Genomic DNA, 22,315 nt, shown 5'->3' with positions numbered 1-22,315 from the left:
AAAAAAAAAAGAGTAAATGTTACATTTCCTAAGAAAACCTGTTTATCTTCCCAGGCTATTGACCCCTGCTCACAAAGACCTAACTCCACCTTTGCTGTGTTAAAAACTTTGCCTTGTATTTGATTGCTAAAGATCCCTTCCTTCCCCATGTGATAAACATCTGGTCACCTACTTCAGTCTCTACTGGTAAAGATAATGCATGAGTCTTCCACCTATCTATGTTCTGGGAAAATTTTACATACCAAAGAATTTGTTTTCAGAAATTATTGTCAAAGGCAATTGCCACTTCTGTTTTGTATCCCATACATTTTTTTCAATAAATAAAGCTGACTCTGGCCAGAGCAGAGCAGCCAGCCTGCCTGGTGAGCAGAGAGGAGCCAAGACTCTCTCATCCCTTTCAGTGACACTGTCCACCCTTCAAGGAGCCCTGGACCTGCTGGAGCTGGACTCCAGCATCCATGTTTTTGTATTCTTTGGGCAAATACCCAATAGTGTAATTGCTGGATTGCGGAATAGTTCTATTTTTAACTTTTTGAGGAACCTCCATCCAGTTTTCCAGAGTGGCTGTACCAGTTAACCACTGACGGTGTAAGAAAGCTCTCCTTTCTCCAGATCCTTACAAGCTCCTGTTGTTTGTTATACTGTTTGTTTTAGCCATTCTGACAGGTGGTTTTGATTTCCTTAATGATGAGTAATGTTGAGTATCTTTTCATATGTCTATTAGCCATCTGTATGTATTCTTTGGAAAAATATCTATTCATGTCCTCTACCCATTTCTTAACTGCATTATTCTTTTATTGGAGGTTAAATTTTATAAAGTTCTTTACATATTTTGAATTCTAATGCTGTATCAGATGTACTATTTGCAAATATTTTCTCTCATTTCATAGGTTGCCTTTTAGATTTGTTAATCGTTTCCTTTGTTATGTAGAAGCATTTTCATTTTGATGACGTCCCAATAGTTGATTTGTGCTTTTGTTTCCTTTGCTTCAGGAGACATATCTAGAAAGAAGTTACTATGGCCAATGTCAAAAAAGTTACTTACTGCCTGTGTCCTCCTCTAGAATTTTGATGGTTTCCTGTCTCACATTTAGGCCTTTCATCCACTTTTGAATTTATGACGTATGATGTAAGAAAGTGATCTGTTTTAATTCTTTTGCATGTTGCTGTACAGTTTTCCCAACACCATTTGTTGAAGTGATTATCTTTTTCCCACTGGATATTCTTTCCTGCTTTGTTGAAGATTAATTGATCACATAGTTGTGGGTTAATTTCTGAGTTTTCTATTTTGTTCTATTGATCTATGTGTTTATATGTGTGCCCACACCATACAGTTTTGATCACTACAGCTTTGTAATATAAGCTGAAATTTGGACATATGATGATTCCAGCTTTGCTTTACCTTTTCAAGTTTGTTTTTTGGCTATTTGGAGTTTTTTGTGGTTCCATACAAATTTTAAGATTGTTTGTTCTAGCTCTGAAAAATATTGGTGGTATTTTTATAGAGATTGCACTAAATGTATAGAATGTTTTGGTGGAGTAGATATTTCAACAATATATGTTCCTCCAATCATATGCTTGAAATATCTTTCCATTTCTTTGTGTCCTCTTTAATTTTTTTCATCAGTGTTTTATAGTTTTCAGAGTACCAGTCTGAGTACCTCTTTGGTTAGGTTTATTCTTAGGTATCTTATTGTTTTGGGTGTGATTATAAATGAAATTGATTCCTTGATCAATATTATTCTGGTGCTTCATCATTGGTGCAGCAAATTTTTGCATGTTGATTTTGTATGCTGTAACATTCCTGAAATTTTGTATCCATTTTGGCAAATTTTTGGTGGAGTTTTTAGGGTGTTCTATATATAGTATCATGTCTTTGACAAAGAATGAAAGTTTGACTTTCTCCTTGCCAATTCAGATGTCTTTTATTTCTTTTTGTTGTCTGATTCCTGAGGCTAGGACTTCCAGTATTATGTCAAATAACAGTGTTGAAAGTGGACATCCCTATGTTGTTCCTGAGAGTAGAGGAAAAATTCTCATTTTTGCCCATTGAGAATGATATTAGCTGTGGTTTTTTTTCTTAATGGCCTTTATTATGTTGAGGTATGTCCCTTCAAAACCTACTTTGTTGGGGGTTTATATCATGAATGAATATTTTACTTTGTCAAATGCTTTTTCTACATTTATTGAAATGATCACATGGTTCTTACCCTTTCTTTTATTAGTGTGGCATATTATGTTGATTGATTTGTGAATATTGAACCACCATTGCTATTCAGGAATAAATCACACTTGATTGTGGTAAATGATTTTTTAAAAGTATTGTTGGATTTGTTTGGCTAGAATTTTACTGAGAATTTTTCCATTCATTTTCATCACGGACACTTTAATTTCTTACTATAATCTTACCTTGTATTTCTATTTGCCTTCTTTTCCATGCCTCCAAAACTAAATGGTATTTTATGTTCCTTCCAAGTCCTCTCTATTACACTTTTCCTTTCCCTCACAATTTCTTCTTGTGGGCTCTGGGGTGGGGTAGGTGGAATATTTTATATAACTCTTACTTATCTAGAACCAATAGGTGTGCATAAAGTGTGAAAAAATGCTTTAAGCAAAAGCTAATACTATGCTTATTTGTAAGAATTTCTTAAGAAAATGAACATGAGAAATATTGTCAAGCTTATACTAGGGAAAGAGAGTGGTGTGTAACCTCTACTACCTTACTTCCTCTTAAAAGAAGAAAATAAATAGTGAAAGGAAGGAGGATTCAGAGAAGGAAGGGGGACTTTTATTTTGTAGAATCAAGGATCAGGCAGCCCCAATGCAGGCCAATCTGATACAAAGATTATTTTATGTTAAAAACAACTAAAACCAAGCAGATTCAGGAAAAATTCTTTACCTCTTCATCAAATATTTTCTTATATCAGAAAGAGAGTTGTTATCAGAGATTCCTCTTTACCTAAGAAATGTATCTGCATAGTAAGGCAAACTTCATTTTCCAAACATCTCCTCTCACCTTCCTGCTAATGGTCTTCTTCCCCTTTTTGCTCTTGGACTGTATCACTCTCTTTCACCCATATAAGCAGCATATCACCTCTCTGTTCCTATAACTTCGTATCTGTGTGGTTCCTTGTATGTACAATATTAAATATGATTTTCTCCTGTTAATCCGTCTCATGTCAATTTGATTCTTAGTCCAGCTAGAAAGTGCTTGAAGAGCAGAGGAAACTCTTCCTCCTTAACAATCGTCTATGATTAAGTAGGAGGAGGGACCAGAGCATATATTGTTGTATCTTTCCACAGCGGGAGACTGGGCTCACTGAAAAAAATAATACAGAGCATTGCAGCTTGTCCTGCATACTACAGTGACTGATGGAGGAGTTTTGCAGAGATTACAGTGTGTGATAGAATGAGAGCTTGTCACTGAAAATGGATCACACATGTTATAGAGAATAAGAAAAGCAGGCAGAGTTTTTAGATTCAAGATTAGTGATTTTTAAACTACTTTTTTGGCTTATATTAACAACAATAAAAGGATTTAACACCACAACCCAGAATACAGACTCACACTTACAAAAATAACAAAGGGAAAAGTACTTAAAGTAACTCTGTGTTGCACCGTTAGATTTTCTTTTCTATTCGATTCAAATCTGTATAGTGACCAACTAAAGTGATTTCACATCGTGTGGATGATGTAGGATACAAGGAAAGGACACTCCAAGATGGACCACTTTGGTATAAAGATGTTTTGAGTTGAAAGCAATCAAAATCTAGCAGATTGAGGAAAATCTCTTAACCTCCTCCTCAAATGTCTAAATTTACATTGGAAAGGAGAGACTGTACCAGGAATAGCCATTAACAGAGATTTCTTTTTGCTAAAAAAATTATCTGCCCAACAGTGAAAGCCAGCTTCCTGCTAATAACCTTCCTCCCGTTTTTATCCCCAGGATCCTCTGCCTTCTATGTCATATAAGCCTCCTATTGCCTGATTTTCCTTGGAATTCCATAGTTGGATGGAGTACCCATAAGTACAAACACAAATTTGATTTTCTTCTATTAATCTCTCTCATATAAATTTAATTCTTAGTCCATCTAGAAGAACCTTCTTTGGGGAAATTATTTCCTCCCAGCAATGACAACTCATAATTTGAACAATGATGCTTTAATGGAAACTGGACCTTGATGCTTGTGCTAACGAATGTGTAGCCAGTATTATGTTAAATAACAGTGGTGAGAGTGGACATCCTTATCTTGTAAAGCAGATTATAATTATAAAGCAGATCTATGAGACAGAAATTGATTAAGTTTGCTAATTTATGTATTTCTAACAGAGAAAATAAGACATAGTAATTTTCATAGCAAGGCTGGAATCATTTTTGTATCATGTATTGGTGAGGGAAATTGTGGAAAAGATTAAAAAAGAAAAACCCAGCGAGACACTGGGACAAGTCAGACCTGAGTTAATGCTGCCTGTAATGAGGTCTAAACAGAGTGCCACCTCTCTTGAGTGAAATGAAATTTCAGTGTTTTTCTTTACCTCAGTTCTCTGTTACTCAAGCTCTCTTATACGTGCCAAGCAAAAGCAGTTTTAATAGGTAGATGTTTTGCTTAGTTTTGTCACCAGCTATACTCCAAGACCTGAGCTTTACTGGGCACCCTCTTATACTCACTGACCATTGTCCCCAAGGTCTTCTTTCCAGCCTATCTCTCAACTCAGGCCAAAGACCCTATGGACATGGCATTCCATGCTGGAAACCAAAGTACTCTCAAGTAATAATAAGTGCCCTGACAAAGAGTTCCAGCTGGCCCAGATCGCCTAGACCAATCCGACCTTACCCCACCCCCAACTAACATCTGCCCAGAGTGACTATGGAGTGACCCACAGAGTGACCTGTAGTTACCTTTAATTTATTATAACATGGAAATCTTCACCCAAGGAGAAACACAGCCTCATTTACAAACAGACAATGTGTGTATCCTTGAGATGTATGTGTGGCCTTACACCTGTCTCAACATACAATGACAATGCTCCCCTAGGCATCTAAATATTCATTATAATCACCCTTGCTCAGGAGTCACAGCTTTGGAAGTCATTTTCCATTTGGAAGTCCATTTGGAAGTCGTTGCTGCAAATAAGGTTTACTTTGTGTGTATGACTCCATATGAGGTAGTTTCTACCTGTGACTCACTAAGCAATGAACGCATGTTAGCTCAGTTACAGTTTCACCTGATAGGTAAAAATTTAATTCCTATCACTGGATGTTACTGTGTCTAGTGAAATGAAGGGGCAAAGAATTCCTGAAGCAAATCGAATCCCTGAGTGAGTAAGTGAGTGGGTGAGTGCTAGACTCAGACCCGAAGATAGTCCTGTGTGAGAAGTAAGTGCTGGCACAGAACATAATCTCTTTCATGTTTTCCAAAGCTCCAGTCTAATCCCTGGCCTCAGTTCTGTCTTTAGAGAGAACCAAGCGCCAGCTGAACTACCTCTCCCAAAAACCAGAGCAGCTTCCTTCCCTGGAGCCCTGGAACTGACTGAATTGGCATTGGATTCTGCATCATTGGCTGCATATCCCTTTTAGGTAGGGCTATGAAATTCAACTATTTCTTCAAAAGCAAAAGTTGGATAAATCAAACTGAAAGAACTGCACCAGTGTCCTGAGCTTGCTGCTACTGAAATTCTCTGCTCTCTGCAAACATGTAGTTTGTAAACTCAGAGGACAGCAAGGGATCTTAGTGATAACTTCCTGTGATCCAATCAATTATTTTGTATTTTTCTCTGAAGATGTTTTATCTGACAGGTTTGTGACTATGGCCTCCGTATGTCTTGCTTTGTATCTGATTTTAGTTGGAGAGTTGTTAATTAACCTGTGATAGAACTATATGTCATACAATCTTCAGTTTAAGAAATTTAAATCATTAGGGAAGGCTGGGTGGCTCAGTCAGTGAAGGGTCTGATTTTGGCTCAGGTTGTGATCTCACCGTCTGTGAGTTCGAGCCCCATGTTGGGCTCTCTGCTAATAGCTCAGAGCCTGGAGCCTGCTTGGTTTTTCTCTCTCTCTGCCCTTTGCCTACTCACTTTCTCTCTCTCCCTTCTTCCCTCTCCCTCCCTCTCTCTCTCTCTCTCAAAAATAAAATAAAATAAAATAAAATAAAATAAATTTTAATCATCAATACATTTTGAATGTATACAGTACTTATAATCTTGGATTTGCAACAAAATCCTAGGGATTTCTTCCTGAGGTTTTTCTGTCTTAAGTAGACAAAAAAATCCTAATGCATAGCATCCCTCATTCTGTGCAGCAATTTTGAAACTGATGGATCACATGATCATGTAGGAAAATAGATTTTGTGAAAGCATGGGATGGTTCCAGAAAGAGGATGTAGTAGTGATGCAGGTAGGCTGGGTCTAGGACCCAAAGGAGGTCTCTCAGGACCAGCCAAGAGGGTCCTTGGCTGCATGCAGCATATGAATCATACACTAGCCATCAGGAAGTGAGAGCAGTTTATTGAAGGTATAGAAAGAGTGCAGGTCTAGACGGAACATCTGGGAGACTCAGGAAGAAAAAGAGAGTCTCATCTTTTCTTGGAGTCTGGGGGTTTTATTGAGGATTGTGGTCTGGTGTGTGCCTTCTCTCAGGCACACGTAGACAAGTTAGAACAAGGACACAGTTTCAGCTGTCTGTCTTAAGTCAATTATGCCTCGGAATGAGGGAGACTTGGCATCAAGATGTCTAGGGTCAGTGGTCTGGAATACACATATCATGGCTTTGTCGGCTTATTCTTGCCCAGTCCCTCCTTAGGTGTTATCTATTGTGCTGGAAGCCTCTAAAGAAACTATAAACTCCTTCACATTTACAGGGAAGACATATTACAGTACATGTGGAAGGTAGAAGTGCAGTTCCCAGCAAGACTAAGTAGAAAACAGAGCAGAAAGCCGATTTTTTTTTTTTTTGCAAAAAGCAGATTTTTATGGCTTCAGTTTCCCTATCTCAGTAGCAAGAAGTACAGACTTGGCAATATACCTCCGAGAAATGTCACCCAGGTGGATATTAAAAACTAAAACAAACTGAACATTTTGGTATTCAAACAGAACAGAACAAGACTTGGGTGCCCATATGGTACTTCAAAGTTATTGTAGGAACTATTCTTTCTTTTTTTTTTATTAATGTCTAATAATGCTCAGGCCACTTGGAAGAATCAGATGCATGTGATATTACATGAGCTGGTCATGACAGGTGGAGTGTTGGGGGGTTCATCAAAAAGATGTGATGCCATTTGAGCCATGAGCTGGCTGCAGACAATCAGAGACCCTTCACCCCCACCCCCGACCATGGAATGTGGGTTCTGCTTGCCTTTTCCACTCACAGAGACTGCTCTGTGACATAGCTTTGAGGTAATGATATGGTTTGAGAACACCTGCATGGTATATGTAACTGAACCTCATTAAGGCTTCTTTATCAACTTTTGTTAGCAAATGGATGCCAGAATCCACTGTTTTGCTGCCACCCAAGACAAGCCTCAAATGTAAGTTGCCTTTGCCTATGAAAACTGCCACATACCAAGCTGGAGTGGCCTGCCTCTTTTTGGATCCTTCTATGCCCTGAGTACAGGAACCAATTCCCAGATTCTACCTGGGAAGCTTCTGAGGAGCTTGTAAATCAATGAAGAGTTCAAATATAATTATTTTTATTATCTTTTTCTTTTAAATGTTGATTTAATTCTGAGTTGGGGGGGGTGCAGAGAGAAAGGGAGACACAGAATCCAAAGGCTCAAGTCTCTAAGCTGTCAGCACCAAGCCCAAGGTGAGGCTTGAACCCACTAACAGAGATCATAATGTGAGCCAAAGTCAGATGTTTAACCAGCTGACCCACTCAGGCGCCCATGTTCAGTAAGGACCAGCTTTGTGGGCTATCATTCAGGGCTTAAAGAGTGAGTAAGGGCTTTCATGTGTATTATTACATTTTCCAGCCAGTAGAAGAAACATACACCAGCCAAGTGATGATACCAGTGGAAAACAGGACATGCCCACTTGGACTTGGCAGTTATAGAAACTTGCCCTGGCTCTGTGGTCCATGCATTTTGGCCAGGGTAGGTAGGTAGCACTGTTAGGCATGAGGAGATGGACTAAGAGAAAGTATGCCAGACCAAGACCCCCATCTTCTCTTCCCTTTTGATGGTCAATGTTCCATTCCAGATATAGTGCATTTTGACAGGTCCAGCCTGCTGCAGCAGGATAAATGGATCCCAGTGGACATTGAGTAGTGCCCTTTCATCCAGGGGTGTAAAATAGGTCACCCATCCTGTGGGATGTCTTGTTGCAAATTCCAGTAGATAATTTCTTTCCCAGTCGTGATGGGAATTGGTGTTTCAATAGCACATCACATTGACTCATGATGAGCATGAGGACAAGGGCTGTTTCCCATGACACCCATACCTCTATGGTATTGAATGCCTTGGCAATTTCCTCAGTCTGGCGTATGGACAACAGGCTCAGTGGTTTATCATTCAAATATATTAAAGGCTGGGGCAGTACTTTAGTCTATCCAGCCAAGGTGGATTTACCTGTTAATAATTTAATCTGCTGTTTTAATATTCCATTTTTCTTTTCTGCCAATCCTGCTGCTTGTCAGTTATAGGGGAGATAGAACCTTCATTTGTTTTCATATTCCATTGCTCAGTCTTTCATGCCTTTTTTAAAATGTTTATCTATTTTCCAGAGAGAGATGGGGCAGGGGCAGAGAGAAAGGGAGACACAGAATCTGAAGCAAGCTCCAGGCTCTGAGCTGCTAGGACAGAACCCAATGTGGGGCTCAAACCCACAAACTGTGAGATCATGACCTAAGCCAAAGTCAGACACTTAACCAACTAGGTCACCCAGGTACCCATCAGTCTTGCATGTCTTGACTTTTGCAATGTAACTCCCCAATAACAGTCTTCTCAATGAGGGTATCAGTACATGGTACTTAGGTGTTCTAATCTCCGAATCCTATCAGCCTGGTCTGTATACTGTCAGGGGAAATCTTGGATTAGACCAGATACAGTGTCCATTTAAACCAAGACATATTTAAAACCCTCATCCAGAGGGAAGGGGCCAATATAATCAATAGGCTAATCCTTACTACTTGGGAATTCTGGGGGATGGCCTCAAACTCCATTGGCATCTGCCTTCAGCATTGTTTAGGATACACAGAGCATGCCCTTGTTATTGTATTAACCAACTCATTCTACTTCAAGGGCAATCTGACTTTCTTGGCAATAGGCCTTTCTTCTCAGGCATTCTTTCTATGCCACCAATCTGCTGTACCTACTGAAGGGTCAGTAGCTAAGACTGGTACCTGAGCTAAGCCGTCAACTTCTTTGTTTCTAAGGGGTGTCAGTGTCTTTTGAGAGGAGATGTAAGAAATAGTGAAGACTGCCTCAGGCTCTTGCAAATGGAGCCACAGATCTTTCTACACCTCCTGTCCACTTAAGGGTTTATTTATTATCATTCACCCCTCTGCTTCCCTTAGTCCAGCCTTACCTTTTATAACAGTCCAATTACCAGTACAAAGGGTTAATGACTAGAGTGCTCAGTAATCATTAGCTCAGCCTGCTGTCCATTATGGTTTGTCTTTGCTTCTATCTGATGGTGTTAGTGATAGGCTAAATAGTAATCACAGTTCATATGGACAGATTTCCTCTACTAGACTCATGTGTATACAGGCATCAGTGAGAATTTCCCTAGTGTTCTCTTTGCAGGCTGCACAGGAAATGGAGCAGGGGTATCTGGAGAATTTATATACTCCATAGGACCAGAAAGCATCCATGTTTCTAGAGACATTGGGCTGACAGACAGGGTGATCTTCTACTGCAAATAGGCATATCACTCAATGGCAGTTTGAGCCATGGCAGAGGTGGGTTGATGGAACATATCCTCAACACAGCCTTTGATAGACAGGGAGGTTCTTACCATAATATGCTCTTCCTTAGTGAGAGAGCAGTGTTGAGTACATTGCTAGGAGTATTGCTGTATGGGAGAATATCAGAGCTGAGACCAAAATCCTAGATGTATGGTCCTTCGGTTATGTCTGTCATAGTGCCCAACCCACATCTTTTAGAGTCACAGAGATACCTGATTCCAAATGGTGCTCTACTTGGGAGATACCCAGGACTTTAATCTGTGCTAGAATTTTTGCCTTCTCAAAGGTGGCTTGGTGCTCTAATCCCCAATCTCATATGTACCCTTTTGTTTATCAGGTTATATAAAGCATGGAGACTCTGGGCCAGATGGGGAATAAAATTCCTCTAAAAATCAGAATCCCTAGAAAGGTTTGCATCTCTTTAATGTTCTTAGGGGATGAACAAGCTTGCACCTTATCAATCACAGCATCTAGGACAACATGTACCTTGCCTGACCAGATGACTCCCTAAAACCTTGCAAGGGTGTCAGGGTCTTAAATTTTCTTCGGGGTTTTTGCTCATCCTCTCCTTCCCAGATGTTTCTGCCAAGCCTGTAGTGTTTCCTACAGCAGAGGCAAATCTTCATATGTTAGCATTAAATCATCAATATGATAGGCCCATTTTACTGGTGTCAGGAAGGAAAATAGGGACATCTTGGGTTCCCATCCATGACATATGGTGGGGCTATGCAAGTAGCCTTGGGGGAGTACTCAAAGGGTCCATGGTTGCTCCTCCCATGTGAAGGCATATTATCTTTGTGATTCAATGGCCTGCAAAAGATATTTGCTACACCTAGGCACATACCCATGACCATGGCTAAGGTATCTAAGATGATGGCAATGCTGGGCATAGCTTCATGGATGGGGGACACTACCTTGTTTTGTTCCTGGTAGCCTACTCTTATTTACCGTGAGCCATCTGACTTTTTTACAGAACATACTGGATATTGAAATCACTGTGGGAAGAGTGTACATATCTACTGGGTACAGTTCTAGGATAGTTCCTCCTATCTCCTTATGCCCCTCAGGTGTACTATTGTCTGACAGTTACCACTCTGTGCAGGGGTGACAGGACTACCAGGTCCCAGTTGGTATTTCCCTTCAGCACTGGTTTGATTACTCTAAGTTGGGGGTGAAATTCACTTAAAAATGTCAGAGTTTGACTTTGTGGGATATCAATGCCTCATATGTTCTTTGGTATTGGAGAGATAAGAACTCATATTGTCTAGAGGAGGCACAGAGAGAGAAGGGTAGAGAATGCCCAATTTCAATGTTCAAAAGAAACTTTCTAACCATAACTGCTTGCCCTCCAAAACCATTGATGGCACTCAGAGGACCAGGAAACTTTTGAGGGTTACCATGTAGTAGAGTACATTCATTTGTGTTATCTACCAGACCTGTTGCCTTGTTTGTTTCTGGAAGAACAGTGAATAATGAGTTCAATGTAAGGCCTCCAGTTGCCCTTAGTGCCCCTCACCAAGAGGTGATCTTGGTCTGCATCCTATGGCTGGGGTATGGGTGGTATCCACCCTGAACAGGACTGTATTCCTAAGGTCTTTGCTGGAGCAGATGGAACATTAGGTGTGGTTCAGGGATGGGGAGGAGGTCTGAATTGTTATTCAGGCTTTAAGCTTCTTCTACCAACCAACACAGTATTGGATAGTCAGTCTATCCCTCCTTCAGGTTGGATCTTGCAGCATTGGAACCATACCATATTTGCTTCCAGGTTATTTCTGTTGGACCCTTTATAGCTCATTGAGACTGCATTTTGACTTTCCAAGCTTCCCTTTTATATCTGGCTTCCCCATAGCTCTTAACTGTTCCTAGTATTTCTCAGTTTCTTTCAGATCAGCAATGGATTTCCTGATATAAATATCCAGTCTCACAACTGGGCTCAGCAAGGATATCAGTGTTTCATTCCAGGTGCTTAGGGTCAACTGGATTATCTTAGCTTTCATTCCTGCAGTGAATGTGGCCTGATCAAGGTCTTCAAAGGCAGGAGTGTAGACGGCTTATCTCATTCCCAACTCCCTAAGAACTTGATGCGCCTTCTCTAAAGAATGCAGGGTCCTACACCCCAGAGAGAACTCCTCATTTGCTAAAGTTTCCCTGCAAGATAGACTGCTTCAATTTATAAGGGGGAGAGTGAGTACCTTGAACCCCCTGAGCATCACACAAGCACTGTCTGAATGCAGGGTGATGTTCATTGTTGTTTTGTCTCCCAACTAGTTAAAGAAATGTCATTACCTCCTGTGGCCCATAGCTGTGCTAACCTTGCCTGGATACTTTCCCTGGCCTTTTGCTGGTACTTAGCCCCAACCTCAGTAAGCTAGGTGGAAGTGTATTCTCCCATTATTTCCAGAACTTGGGGCAGTCCTGCTACACATGTTTGTTGTTGCTGTACTTTTGCTTTCCTTTGCATTAAGTGTCAGATAGTATGGGGCATTTTGTCCATTCACTGTTTATCCCCATGACATCCTCTTTTTCATTCTTATTACTTATTCAGGGATTTCGAGTCTTAATATCCCAATTAGACTGAGTCACAGGTGCTCAGACCTTAACCTGCCATGGTTTATGCCTTCCTCGCTTTGCAAAACAGCATATATGGCCTCTAACATATTATCTTGCTCTCCCTCCTTATTTACAGGTCTTGAGGCCAGAGGGCTAGTGGACATTCTCATGTCCTTCTCTGATTTCAGCTCATTTTTTAACTTCCTTACCTTAGCTTCAGCCTCCACCTGGTTACTGGTGACCAATAGCAGTGTCTCCAGTAGAGGCCAGCCCATGGTAGCAGCCATGTGCTTTGCTTCTCGGCTGTTGTGCAATTCCTCCAACAAGCACAGTACCAGGGCTGGCATTTTGGAGGCATTCCTGTACTTACTCAGTGGTCCACAAGCATCCAACATATGGGCCACCCCTCCCCTTATAGGAGTTGATGGCCAACTCACGATTTCCACCACAGATACCCCTTCCCCCAGGCTAATTTCTTTGGTGTCCTGAGTGGTTCACCTAATGTTGGTTTGCATGCATCTCAGGACCTTCCCAGGTACCACCTGAAACTGGTGCCTGTACTCAGAAGACAAGGACAGGTCATAAAAAGACGCTGGCCACTCCAAGTTCATAGGTAACAGTGTTAGGGAGCAAAGGGAACTTAGGTATGAAGTTTGTCTTGAGTAGCAGCAAGACAAGTGGATCTCAGCCTTGATGTGTATCCTGATATGTTATCCTTGATGGAGCATCATAAAAGGGAATTGCTAAATGTTCATGAAAGAAAATAAGAGAGAAATAAGAAATCAGAATGCAAATAGAGCCAAAGTTAAATTAATTTAGAAGTGAAACTAACAATTACACTTATATTTAATAGACTGTTAGAGGAAAAGCCTACATATTATGCACTTCTGTTTACTGATAGTGTCTAGCATAATGCCTTGAATAAAAAGCTATTTAATAAATTTGTCAATGAAGTTTTGAGTTAAAAATGCCTAATTAATATTTTCAAAACCTCATTTTACCCATTTAGTATTAAATTCTTATTTGGAGCAAGTAACCAATTTGTGTGTTCATCTACTGTAGGCCAATACATAGTGAAGAGAAAAGAAGGAAAGGTGGGTAGGATGGAGAGAAAAGAGAAACCAAAGCCAAATGTGCTTACAACTCACAACATGAATAAAATAATCTACTTAAAAAAAAATCTGTCCTCTGTTGGCTTGACTTTGTATTATTGTATATTTTTACATTGAGATTACATGCATCCTTTTAATGTTTTATCTTCTAGGAATTTCTGCTCTTTTTAGAATGCTTTAACCTTATTGTTAAGAATATTTGCCTCCCCGCACCAACTGTCCATGAGATACCACCAGCACGTTAAATTTAGCGCCGACTAGCACTTAGTAGCTGTGTGCCTCTGCCCTCAGTCTGCTCATTAACATGTAAGACATTTGTGATATAGAAAGGGCTTAGCAGATGCAAGCAACTTAATGCACTTTCAGGATTGTCATTAAGTACTCTGTAAATGTCAGTTGCCTTTATAAAATTTGTAATTAAAGAGAAAATTTAAAGATCATAGAATAAACACTGAGACTCTAACCTTAGCACTTCATTTCTTAGCCATGTGGCTTACACCAAGGTATTTAAACTTCTTATTTCTTGATTTCATTATCAGTGAAATAAGGCAAATGGAACCTACCCTGCTTGCCTCACATTCATCTAATGAAAATTCAGATAAACATTTTGTGATATTTCAATGTTATCATATCATAGTGGAATGTAGAGAAACAGCAAACCACTTTCTAACATCCCAGAGATAAAATGCAATTCTACAATGACATGATTGGGAATATATACTGGGAAGCAAAGCCAGTAGTTAATTTTATTTACTGACATTCTGTTCAATTACATCTTCCTAATGATTGATCTCAGATTTCCCATCATTTCCTTGCCATCTTCTGTATCATAATTCATTGACTGTGTGGAATTACATCTCTCTGCCTCATGTAATTTGGGGCAGAAATTTTATTCAGTGTTAGTAATACTTTTATTCCCTTATGCAATCAACATTTCAAAGAAAGGTAACTGACAAGCTTTTTGGTTTATTCAACAACATCATATTTCAATGTAAAGGAATTGAAGTTCCATGTCATATATGTGCCTTCTTATAATCCTTTCCATTATTTTTATTTTAAGGTGGAAACAGTATTCTATTCAAAAACAAAAATCACAAACTATTACTGTGTTGGGTATCAGTTTCTATTTACATATTTTAGTATTTCATGAATAAAGAATATCAGTGAGGTTATGAAATCTGCATTTTCTTTGGTTGATTTTGTTCAACATAAATAATCACCTATGGCAACAATCCTGAGGTATTAGCAAACTTTGTGGAAATTTTGATTAAAATAACTTTTGCACTGACTGTAAATAGAAATCTCAGTGAAGAGAGAAAATAAGATTATTTCATTTTCACCAAAGCTATTGTTTCATTATATTTATCCATTTGGCAACATGCAGTTTTTAGAGCAGTTACAGAAAAGTTAAGAGGAAAGTACAGATATTCCCAATATTCCTGCTGCACCCACACCTGAATAGCCTCTCCCATTGTCAACATCACTCATCAGTGTGGTACACTTGTCACAACTGGTAAATCTTCATTGTCACATCATAATCACCAAAGTGGACAGTTTACCTAAGTGTTCACTCTTGGAGCTGAACATCATTTAACCATTTTTGAAGCCACGCTACCTTGCAAATTCTGGTAAGCTTTTGTTGCTATATTTTATATATTCTTGTCCAGATGCTGACTTTTATAATTTGAGGATAAAGAGATAGGCAATGTTCACAATGGTCCTTAATAATATTAAAGTCTGTTAGTGTCTGTGACACAGATGCATTGTCAATAATTTTATCTTTTTGTATAAGTTTTACTTAGTATGAAGTTCACTGGACAACTTTAAACCTTCTACAGAGCCCATATATATTCGCAAGTTCTGAAACAGACTGAATATGAATTCTTAAAAGCGAAGAATAAAAAGGCATACACCACTGCCTCATCCCTCACTATTTCCTATCACAAAAGTGACTTATATCATAATCCATTCTTTCTACTAAACTTAAGGTTCAAACTTTACTATACTTTAGGCTCAAAGTGTTAGTACCATACATGTAAATGAGATTCCTTCTTAAAACTATGTATTTGATGAATTTTAATATGCTTAATGTTTTCTGTTATTATATTTTTTGTTCTTATTTTAGGTTAATTGCTCAACTGTGAGTAGTAATGTTAGAAAAGCTGAAATTAGTAAAGTAACTCAGGAAAGTAGGTGAGTACTTATGATTTGAGTAGTTAGAGTTGGGGTAAGAGTGATATCTATGTATTCCCAAAAAAGATCAGAATCACCGATAAAGGTTTAATATACTGCCTCATATAAAGACATATTATTTCATTTTATACTAACAATGATAAAGTCATTATATGAGTTAGTATAAATAACAACATATTTATGAAAAATAACAATATTTTTCCAAACATAGTACATTTAGTGAAAGGGGAGATATCAATATATCCTTTTGTGGATACCTTTAATGTCTGGCTTAATAGAAGACTTCTGCTTCTCACATCTGGTCCACATTTCACACTATTGAGATAGAAGAAGTTATACAACATTTTTCTCAAGATATATTTCTGGAATATGGCAGACATTATGCTAAGATTGTTTTAACTTGACAATGCACTATTAATATTTGAAATAAATTTAAACTGTATTTTGAAATTTTAAGAAAATGTCATAAAGTTTTTGAAAGTTCCATTTGTAAGTCAAAATGAAAAAGCAGACATTTCTATCTTAAAATCTATTTAAATTCTTAAATTTAATTCTTAAAAAATTCTTAAATATTTATTAGGATTAAAATGGTTTTTGACTTTGATGCCCCCTGAAAAAGGTGTGCAGAACCCCTAGGAAACTGAAACAACACATTGGTAACTGCCGTATAGTTATAGCCATGCTTTAGTGCTTATTTACCTAATCACAAGTTTAAACATTTTATCAATTACAAGGTCGCCAAATTACATTTAAAACCTCTTGGAAATTTCAAAACAAATACTAATATAGCATTGTGGGAGAAATCAAATGAAATAGAACAGAACAGAGAATTCGTAGGATGACTAAAGATTGATGGAGAAAATAACTGAAGGAGAGAAATGAACAACAGGAAACGAGCAGGCTGGGGCTCGTGGGTGGCTCAGTGAGTTAGATATCACATTCTTGATTTCAACTCAGGTCATGATCTCCACATCGGGGCCCAGGCTTTAGAGTGGAACCCCCTTGAGATTCTCTTTCTCCCTCCCACTCTGCCTCTCCCCACTCATGCTGTCTCTCTACTCTCAAAATAAATAAACATAAGAAAAAAAGAAAAAGGAAAAGAACATGAGCAAGTGGATTTACTGTCTGAGTGATCTTATGTTTCTCAGACCTAGATGCACATATTAATGACCTGGGAAGCTTTGTAAATAGATGCACATACAGCCAAGCCTAATCCAGGTCCAAAGGAAAATGTCTGTGAAAGAAGCTTCCTCTGAACATTTAAAACTTAATTCCAGAGAATCTCTAATGTTCAAGCAAGGTAGAGAATTTTTGAAGTAATAACACGGAAGTATCCCATGCAAATAAAGCATAAAAGTTTAAAGCATGATAAGAGTGTTGAATAAGCATATGAACTGTACATAAAATATTTTACTAAATAGAATGAAAATGTGTTTATTGCATTAACAAATCTGTAACCTGTAGCATATTCTGTTTTGCCTTCTCTCTGAAACCAGTCACAATGAGAGAATTTTGACAGAAACTTCATAAATGTATTTTTAGTAGCAATATCCATGTATTGTTCTCTCAAAAATTTGATCAATGTTTTGAATCTGCTGAGAAGTATATTACTGATTTGTTGCCTTATAACATATGGATAGATACCTAACATGTGTTAATCACTATATTAAAAACAAACTCTATTAAAAACAGATTGAAAAGCTGCATTTTGCACCAAATCAAACTAGAACATTTACAAATAATCCTCAGATGATGTTTTTCCAACAGTTCTTTAATTCATTTAGAAGCTACTCTGTTGTCCCATTATGTTATTACAAAAGTCATGAGGATAGAGACTCACCTGCCTTCTGTATGTGTCACAATATCTAAGCAGTATTCAAGGTATTTGAAGTATTGTGGTGCATGTCCATTTGTATACATCATGCCAGACAACTAAGAGCGTTTTGTGTGCTGTGGTCTAATAGTGTTTGTTCTCTTCTTGCTAAAATATAAGTTCCAAAAGAATACAAATCTTTGTTGTGTTTCACTAATATATTCCAAATGCTTTAGAACAGTGCCTGGAACTTAGCAGGAGTTTTCAAATATTATCAACCAAATGGATCAATAGGTGATTATAATCAAGCCTGAGTATTTGCAGAGGGCTTGTATAGGAGATGACCTACATTTTCTCTTTTATTTTTTCAAAAAAACCCCTCATTTCTATAATGGGCAGCATCTGAACAAAGAATACATGAATCATTATGACATACTGACTTTAAAAGATATTATCAATAACTTCACTTCCAAGCATTTGTAATTTGGCTGTGTTTTTTTTTTTAATTGGGGAAGACTTTTTACTCAAATAAAAATGGCATGGCACTTAGCACCTTTCAACATATGTATGTGCTCATGGTGGCATAGTAGACTTTAAGATATGCTTTTATGTGTATTAAAGCTATCATCTCTCCTGACAAAGACATTTCGTCCCCCTAACAATCTTTCTATTTATCATTGATATAAAAAAATGAAAAAAATACTGGAAAAGTTACTTGAGAGAATGTTTTTATTTCCCACTAAGCTATCATTTTCACTTCTTTCTTTTTTAAAATATTCATGTAAGGCATGATTCATGAATAAGAGAAAATCACGCTCCTAATAAAATGTGTGATTTTTTTCAGGAGTCAAAATATTTCTTTGGAATTTACAAGGATGTAATATTGTAAAACCAAACATGAATGATATATGTAACTCAGTAATGATATATTCATGCTCACTATTTATTCAGAAAAATAACAAATATTTTAAGCAATTAAATATTTCATTTAGGATTTAAAGTTACATATCAGAGACACCTAAATTACTCAATGCCCTCTGGTTCTTATTTTTCATGTAGTATTAAATATTGACTTTTTAATGCACAGTTTCCTAAGATTTGTGGTGTATTTTTTTAAATTTCTCCTCTAGCCATGACTGTATTTTCTTCCCTCCTTCCATGGACTGTATTTTTGCTTTATAGTCCACAACAGAGCGGCCATATGATAGTAGCTTTTTCAAAATCTTCTGTTCCTTGACATGTAGAATGGTTAGCAGGCTCCTGAAATAACTTAAGGAGCCAAGGAAGTGTTGCCAGTGCCAAATATCTGCTCACTGGGTGATGTGACAGTTCACTAGTTTATAGTGCCTTAACTTTCCAATATTAGCATTCTTTTGGAGTAGCAAATATGTCATAGATGAGGTTTGACAGAATTTCTCACTGACATGTTACTAAGAAACCAGGCCAATAGCTTCTGGTTTTGCAGAATTTTAAGAAAAAAGGAAGGAAAGTTTTAAGATTTCAAAGACTGTAGAATAAGGCTGGCACTACACTCTAATGTTGGTCCTGCAGCGGTCATATAAGCTAAAGCACTTAAATTCTCTATGTCTATTATGTATAAGAGATATTTTCTACCTTATAGCAGGTATCTATTTTAGGTAATTTAAAGAAATGGACTTAATTCTTTGGTAGTAAAAAAACAAAACACAATATCAAAAACAAGAACAAAGCCCACCAGTTTGTTCACTGTATTTCTGATTCTGTCTTTCTTGCAGACATGTAAAAGTAAAATCATGTGACATTCTTCTTTGTCTAACTTATTTCACTTGGCCTAATACCATCTAGGTCTGTCCGTGTTTGTGGCAAGGTAACATAAAATAAAGAATTGTTGAATCACTATGTTGTACACTTGAAATTAATATAATATTTTATATCATGTGTACATCAATTAAAAAGTAACAGAAAAACACTAAACTGGTCAACTAAACTAAGTACAACTATTCTTTTTTGAAATTTTTTTCCAGTTTGTTAATTTTTAAGAGAGAGAGACAGACAGAATCTGAGTGCAGTAGGTGCAGAGAGAGGGAGAAACAAAATCCAAAGCAGGTTCTAGGCTCAGCACTGTCAGGACAGAGCCCAACGCAGGGCTGGAACCTACTAACCATGAGATCATGACCTGAGCCGGTTAGACGCTTAAGTGACTTAGACAGCCATGTGTCCCAAAGCAGAACTATTCTTAATGCCTAAGTCTTAATAAATAATGATTATGCATTTGAGTGAAATGTCTGATAGATTTACAGTGGGGGAGAAACTGATTTGTGCTCCAACAAAAAAAGGGTGTATATACATGTTTTTCTTTTTATGGTTACAAAGTAACATTTAAATAAACTGTACAGCATGCACTATACATTTTTTAAATTCAGGCAATGATGTTTTAAATCCAAGTACTAATTCCCTCATGCTAGCACATCTCTTTAATTCAGAGGGAATGATGTATAGAATTTGTCCAACACAAGGGCAATGATTTACTCACATAAGAAAGCCTGTAGTTTATCAAAACAGCACTTCTTACTGGATTAACATAAATGTTTGGGCAAAAAAACCTCAAAAAGTATAATGTTTTTGGAAATAATCTTTTTTGTACAAGAATGTTTTATAGGCTCTTATGTTGATTAAAATATACTAAAGTAAAGTGAGATTTCTTACACTTCACTGCTTTATATGAGAGATTCTATAATTTTGGAGCTTATTTTTATCTATAATAAGTTAATACTGAACATAGCAGAATATAGTACTATAAATGATATTATTGGGATAAAGTCACATACATACACATACAGATAAAATTATACATAAATATATTACATTCATTTAGTATATATAATATATTATATATGTATTATATATGTAATCCTTATTGTATTTATATAGCATGTATCATAACTTAATTTCCAAAAATAAAATTATTTTAAAAATCACAATGTCAATGTTAATAAATTTGAAGACAGAAAAAAACAACACTTTCTATTAGCCACTCTATACACATGGCATTATTCTAAGTCAAAATACAAAATGAAAAAAATTACAATAAACCAACAAAATATAACAGCCTAAATATAGAAGTATTTATTCAGATTGATGAGCAATTCACTAGGACTCCACAAGAAAAATAAGTAGTATAAGTAGAATATTTTTAAACTATTGTTTTCTCAATTTGAAATTACATAGAATCTAATGATACTGACAGAGGAACACTCCAACATGTTTCTCTGCACTGAATGGAAGTTACCAGAGCACAAATTTGGGAAAGAAATTCAGCAGTATAAATTAAAAATCATAAAAATATTCAAAATATGCTCCAGGGATTTCATTTTCAGTACTTTATATAAAGTATTCATAAAATGTGTGCTAAAATATTTCATTCAACACTGGTGTGCATTATTTATTATGGCAAAAAAGGAATCATAATAACTTTTATTGAATAATTACTATGCCCTTAGTATTCTTCTAAGTGATTTAAATATGTTACCTCATTTAATACACACAACACTTCTCTATTTCAAATATGAAAAACTGAATTCCAGACAGATTAATTATATGACTTGGAAGTTGTAGGACATAAAGTCTAGCTGTCTAGTTCAAGTGATCAAAACTCCCAACAGTTAAGCAATGTTGCCTCTCAATTAGCTGATGTTATATCAAGTTATATAAACACTTTTATATTGGGGATGTAATGTAAAGCGTGGTGACTACAGTTAATAACACTGTATTGCATATTTAGAAGTGGCTAAGAGTTCTCATCACAAGAAAAACAATTGTGTAACTATGTATGGTAACAGAGTAACTAGATTTACTGTGGTGATCATTTTGCAGTGTATACAAAACAGTTTTGTCATGTCATGTGTCATACACTTGAAACTCATATATGGTTATATGTCTATTATACCTCAAATAAAAAAAAAAAACTTCTATAAGAGAATAGTGTATAGGGGTAGCTGGGTGGCTCAGTAAGTTAAGAGTCTGGCTCTTGGTTTCAGCTCAGATCATGATCTCACGGTTCCTGAGTTTGAGTCCTTAGAGCCTTCTCGGGATTCTCTCTCTCTTCCTTTCTCTCTGGCCCTTCCCCACGCATGCTCTCTTTTTTTTTCTCTCTGTCTCAAAATAAATAAATAAACTTTAGAAAAAAAATAATGTATATAAAACACTGAGCTTTAAGCTGGCAGCACTTATTGTTATTTATTATTATTATTATTATTAAATGCTAGTTATTAATATCATCATTATAATTTTTGCTAGGCCATTAATGTTTTCCAACAATATTTTTCATAATCAGAAAGCTTCTGAAGATATTATTAAGAAGATCTGGACGGCTCAGTTGGTTGAGCGACTAACTTTGGCTCAGGTCGTGATCTCGCGGTTCGTGAGTTCGAGCCCTGTGTTGGTGAACAATGGTTAAAAGTACTTCTACAAAGCTAAGATTAAACCAAATAAGTTAATGATGTATTATAAAAATAAATCGTGACAGGCTTTGGAACTTTTAGGACTTCCAAAAAAGGCAGCATACTGAAAACCAGATAAGAAGGTCTTTCTCAGTTTAGTTTCCTCCTAAATCTGTATAAATATAATTGTGCTCTATTTCTATAAATGTGTCAGTTTCTTTCATTGAGAGCTGCTTCACTACATTTTTTTTTCCTCTTAAGTATTTATCCCTCTTGAACTGAACAATTGTTAGGAATAAAAAAATGGTCTTGTTTGCATCATTAATAGAA

General features: G+C 37.0%; 1 long non-coding RNA gene across 2 annotated transcripts in view; it reads left to right on the top strand.

Moving 5' to 3' along the window:
• Positions 1–7,471: 7,471 nt before the first annotated feature.
• Positions 7,472–22,315, top strand: part of LOC115271737 — a 110,696-nt gene continuing 95,852 nt past the window's right edge. Inside the window, exons 1-2 of one of the 2 annotated variants that reach the window (XR_003900091.1) lie at positions 7,472–7,524; positions 15,687–15,754. This is a non-coding gene — a long non-coding RNA (uncharacterized LOC115271737). Of the gene's footprint in view, positions 7,525–15,104; positions 15,190–15,686; positions 15,755–22,315 lie in introns of those variants that run through there. The other variant, XR_003900085.1, reaches the window with a different exon arrangement.

The sequence above is a fragment of the Suricata suricatta genome, chromosome 1, assembly GCF_006229205.1.
Source record: "Suricata suricatta isolate VVHF042 chromosome 1, meerkat_22Aug2017_6uvM2_HiC, whole genome shotgun sequence".
Lineage (NCBI taxonomy): Eukaryota > Metazoa > Chordata > Mammalia > Carnivora > Herpestidae > Suricata > Suricata suricatta.
The sequence above is the reverse complement of the archived record's forward strand: the minus strand, read 5'-3'. Positions and strand labels throughout refer to the sequence as shown.